This window comes from Rosa rugosa, chromosome 4 (genome assembly GCF_958449725.1).
Source record: "Rosa rugosa chromosome 4, drRosRugo1.1, whole genome shotgun sequence".
Classification (NCBI taxonomy): Eukaryota; Viridiplantae; Streptophyta; class Magnoliopsida; order Rosales; family Rosaceae; genus Rosa; species Rosa rugosa.
The window spans coordinates 13,828,545-13,834,544 of record NC_084823.1 but is presented as its reverse complement, the minus strand read 5'-3'; positions in this window follow the sequence as shown (position 1 = coordinate 13,834,544).

Below are 6,000 nucleotides of genomic sequence, written 5' to 3'. Positions count from 1 at the left end.
TAAAAAAATAATCATAATTTTTTTTTTCAAATAATCCGAATGGTAACTGACCAAGAGAAGTAACTGACCATGTAACTGACCAAGTAACTAACCATGTACGTAACTGACCAATTGTCATAGATATATATTTTTTTTATCATAACGATAACTTTTTTTTTTTTTTCCGAGAACGATATTTAAGTCAAGAAGAACAGAGGAATAAGGGATTTGAGATTTTCTGATATGATTTTTACCTTCTCCAAGAACGGAGTATATATACAAGATACATCGAGTCCTATTAGGAAACTAATAACAACATAATAATCCTAATAATACACAATATTCACAATCCTAATTACATGGCATGACTCACGCCAACACTTCCCCTCAAGTTGGTGCATACAGATCACGGATGCCCAACTTGTCAAGTGAGTCACGGAAGGCTTTACTCGAGAGAGCCTTTGTAAGAATATCCGCCAACTGTTCTTCAGTAGGAACAAAGGGAAACATAATGACCTGTCCATCCAGCTTCTCTTTAATGAAGTGTCGATCTACCTCTACATGCTTCGTGTGATCATGCTGAACAGGATTGTGAGCAATTTCAATTGCAGCCTTATTATCACAATAAAGCGGCATAGCCTTTTTCTGTCTGAACCCCAAATCCCTCAACAAATTTCTCAACCACAACATCTCACACAGTCCTTCGGCCATTCCTCTATACTCCGCTTCTGCACTAGAACGAGCCACCACCTTCTGTTTCTTGCTCTTCCAAGTAACCAAATTACCACCCACAAACGTGAAGTAGCCCGAAGTAGACCTGCGGTCTGTAATATTACCTGCCCAGTCCGCGTCTGTGTACCCAGAAACATCTAAGTGACTGTGTTTTGAAAAGAGTAATCCCTTCCCTGGAGCAGACTTTAAATACCGCAAAATACGAAATACAGCATCCATATGAGTCTAACTGCATAGGCTAGATCTGGTCTAGTGTGGGATAAATAAATCAACCGGCCAACTAACCTCTGGTATCTTGCTTCATTCGTAGGCACTTGATCCAAATACTCTGCTAACCTATGGTTCTGCTCAATAGGAGTATCAACAGGTTGACAGTCAAGCATACCTGTTTCTGCCAGCAAGTCGAGAACATACTTCCTCTGACTCAACACAATACAATCCTTCCCACGAGCAACTTCAATTCCCAAGAAATATTTCAAATTACCCAAATCTTTCATCTCAAATTCTAAAGACAACTGACCTTGTAACCTTTGAATCTCCTCAAAGTCATCACCTGTCACAACCATGTCATCAACATAACTAATCAAGGCAGTCACTTTACCGCACCGATGTTTAAGGAACAATGTGTGATCTGAATTGCTCTGTCGGTACCCAATTTTCTTCATGAACTTGGTGAACCTGCCAAACCAAGCTCTGGGAGACTGCTTCAAACCATAAAGAGATTTTTTTCAATCTGCGCACCACCTGCTCTCCAGTAGAAGTACCATATCCAGGAGGCAAATCCATATAAACCTCTTCATGCAGATCACCCTGCAAGAATCCATTCTTAACATCAAACTGTTGTAAAGGCCAATCAAGATTAGCAGCTAATGAAAGAAGTACCCGAATTGTGTTAATTTTCGCCACTGGTGCAAATGTCTCATCATAATCCACTCCATACTTCTGAGTATAGCCTTTAGCCACTAGTCTTGCTTTGTACCTGTCCACCAATCCATCTGAATTGTGTTTCACGGTATACACCCACAGACAACCAACTGTCTTCTTCCCGGGTGGTAATGATACTAGCTCCCACATACAATTCTTCTCAAGAGCATCCATTTCGACTGTCATTGCTTGCATCCACTTCTCATCCCTCATTGCATCCTGCACTTTACTAGGGAGAGACACAGTAGATAATTGATTCACAAAGGCTACATACGGTTTAGACAGCCTATGGGTCGACACATAATTAGCAACGGGGTATTTAGCTTTTGCACTTAGAGTAGGTTCATAGTGCTTCGGGGGTTGACCACGGGTGGAACGACTAGGCAGAGTTTTGGTGGGAACAATATCTGACACAGAAGAAGGAACACTATCTAACACAGAAGGATTAGGCAGAGTTTTGGTGGGAACAATATCTGACATAGAAGATGGAACACTAGCTGACACAGAAGGAGTATTAGATAAAGAAGGATTAGAACATACCTCGGGTGACGACTGAGTAGGTGAGACCACTGAAGAAGAGGGAGAGACAGAAGAACTGTTCAAAACGGCATTGGCGACATCGGGAATTTCATCTGAAACAGATTCGGGAACTTCCTCTCCGGCTAACCGGTCAGATTTATCCGGTAGACTGGTCAGTAGCTGACTACCGAGATTCTCTTCTCCGTTCGGTGGGCTGCTGTCCTCTTTGTCAAGTTCCGTTCCCAAACACTCCAGCCTTGAGAACTCAGATGCCAGTCTCCCATCTTGCCCACGAAACAAATCTTCATAATAACAAGACTTCTCCCCCTGACGAGGAGTCACAGGAGGCAAAAAATAACATGCATCTTCACTGAACGTAACATCCATGGTGACATAAAACTTCTGGGATTGAGGATGATAACATTTGTAACCTTTCTGATGAGAACCATACCCCACAAACACACATTTAAGGGCTCTAGCATCCAACTTTGACCTCTGATTCTTATATAGATGAACATAAGCAATACAACCAAAGACACGAGCAGGAAGAGTATTAGAAGATGGAATAGAAACATAGTTAGACAGAACCTCAAGTGGGACACGACCTTGAAGAGGGACAGACGGAAGACGATTGATTAGATGAGAAGCACACAATACGGCCTCTCCCCAAAGATACTTAGGCATGTTAGCACTAAGTAGAAGAGACCGAGCCATGTCTAGAAGATGACGATTTTTCCGTTCAGACACCCCATTTTGCTCAGGTGTTTGTGGGCATGCAGTTTGATGTATTATGCCATGGTGTTGGAAATATTCATGAAAAGAATGATTGACAAACTCACCCCCATTATCGGAACGAAAGACCTTAACATGAGCATCATATTGAGTACGAACAAGCTTATGGAATGCTGTAAAAGCAGAGAAAACAGAATCTTTGGACTTAAGTAAAACCACCCAAGATAATCGAGTAAAGTCATCAATGAATAACACAAAATATCGCATTCCAGAAAGGGTAGAATGTTTTGAAGGACCCCATACATCTGAATGAATCAACCCAAAAGGCATAGTACCAGAATGAAAACTCGAAGGATAACTAGACCTATGACTCTTAGCCAAAGCACAAGTTTCACAATGCAAGTTTGACTCACTAACTCCCAAAAACAATGAAGGCATGAACTTCTTCATAACTCCAAAAGATGGATGACCCAAACGCCTATGCCACAACCATAGCTCACTCAATCTGTCAGAATTCAATGTCAGGGCCAAAGGCTGTTCCGGTGCTTGTGTTGGCTCTGCGTACATGCAATCCAAGTGAAACAGCCTCCCCCTCAGGTCTCCCTTACCCATGATCACCCTGGTGCACAGATTTTGAAAAATAACATACATTGGATAAAAGGTTACAGAGCATTTATTTTGTGACCCCAACTGGGATACAGACAAAAGATGATGAGACAATGAGGGTACATAAAGCACATTATGCAATACAATGGATGGTGTAACCTGAACAGACCCAATACCTAAGACTGGAAAAGATGCACCATTCGCATTAGAAACATGGGATATAGAAGGGGATGACATAGACATAAAGAATGACTTATCATAGGCCATATGGTCAGACGCACTAGAATCAATTATCCATGTATCACTACCAGTAAAGTCATAAACATGTAAAGCAACACCAATTTTACCTCGAGTTTCCTTAGTCAAGGAAACATTACCCTGTGAGGGATCTTGCCCTGCAATGCCGTAGAAGTCAGGTTCTGGCACCAATTGGACTGCCGCTTTGCCTCTTTGACCACCACCACGTCCTCCACGTCCTCCAGTATTATTGCCTCCTCTCCAACCAGAGTTGGTGCCACCGAGCTTTACACCAAAACTTGAATTATTTGTCACATTCTGAACAATCACAACCTCACGGGCCACAGAGTTCACCCTTTCATTCTGAGATCCTCCAGTATTCCCGTCGGTAAGAGTCAAATCCACCATTTTTTTTTTCCAGACCCTACAAATTGTAACAAAAAGAATACCAAAGAACCAGGAAGGATATGGACGGACACAAGAACAAAAAAGGATGAACTGATGGACAAAAGATGAAACCAACTTGTAGAAGCAAAAGAACCAATTCACGACTTGCAGAAGCAAAAGAACCAATTCGACAAAAAGAACCAAGGCAAGAGAATCAATCGACCAAAAAAACCAATTCAACCAAATCAAAAAGGACCGAATCAAAAGAACTCTATATTCGCAGCGAAAAGAACAAACCAAGTCCGAATGGATCTCGGCTCTGATACCATGTTAAACAGCGACAAGCGTGACCCGTGGCCCACCATTGTACCGATACTGTCCCAACTTAACCACCCGATAAGTGTTGGGTTTTAATCACAAAAATCCTCGGTTCAATTGGGTAAGAGCCACCCACTTATAAGTTATATTTTATTTGTCACTTTTCCAATATGGGATCTTTCCTCTCCAACACGCCCCCTCACGTGCAACCTAGCTCTAGGTGAGCATGTGAAATTAATTAATCCAATTCCCACATTGGAAATTGGGACACAAGCCTCATATCAGAGACTTGGTCAATACAATCCAAGGCCCACATCGGACACTTGGTAACAATCCGATCGGAAATTTTCCGATGGCAATATAAGGAACCCAAATTCGGGCCCATGATAATTGTAGACGTAATTGGAGAGGGACCCGCTCTGATACCAAGTCAAGAAGAACAAAGGAATAAGAGATTTGGGATTTTCTGATATGATTTTTACCTTCTCCAAGAACGGAGTATATATACAAGATACATCGAGTCCTATTAGGAAACTAATAACAACAGAATAATCCTAATAATACACAATATTCACAATCCTAATTACATGGCATGACTCACGCCAACAATTTATACTTGATATACAATTTTATTTATTTTTAAAACTTATGCATTAATTTTTTTATTAAATTAACATTGTATGATTAATCTAATTGTTAATTGTTTAGTTAATTAAAGTATAAGTTTAATGAATTATTCAAATTTGAGGTGTGAATAGTGGATTGACAGGCAAATTGCCTTTCATTGGTGCATTGTATAAGCTGGAGGCAATTGCCAATTTGGGATGAATAGTGGATTGGTAGTACCAATTTGGTTGGCAAATCAGCAATTGCCCTTGGTTCATGGGTGCATTTGCTCTAAGCCAATTTTCAAAGAGATAGTTAAAAGGAGGTGAGAGCTCTCTACTGTTCATAGTAGATCCCTGAGCTTCGTCTCAGTTCCCTGAGCTTTGTCTCAGTTTTCTAGCTTTTACTTCTCCATGTCTTCCTAGTTCCCACCTTGAGAGTCGGTGGCGCAAAACCCTGCCCACCATGGACGCTTTTTCCCGGAGTTCGTCTCCGATCTGAGGCTGTTTGCCTCTTCTTTCCTTTTCTCGGCTTTTCCCTTCTGTTGCTTGTTTTCTTTTTTCTTCTCGGTCTGTTCCTCATGACCAAAAACCGTACCTCTTCTTTCCAGATCTGTTCTTCTCCCTCTCAAACCAGATGATGTCATCGTGGGTCGCTCTCTGTGGTGGCTCTTATCCCTTTCCTTCTGCCAAAACCTGTAAATATGCTCCTAGGAGCCTGGTTCAAAACGGGGTTGTCCCGTTAGTGCATCAGGGGATGCTACAAGGAACTGAGTACCCTTTGGGTGCCTGTCCCTTTGATCCATGTTTGGATCTCACCTCCCTCTCTCTTCAACTGGCTTTTCTGGTTGATTATTCGGCAGAAGAAGTTCTCCGTTTCAGAGATGGTTTGAGGCTTGGGTTTCATGCCTTTGAATCTGGATTGCAGTTGTTTGGGTGCTTGTTTGGAGCTTTTCTGGTG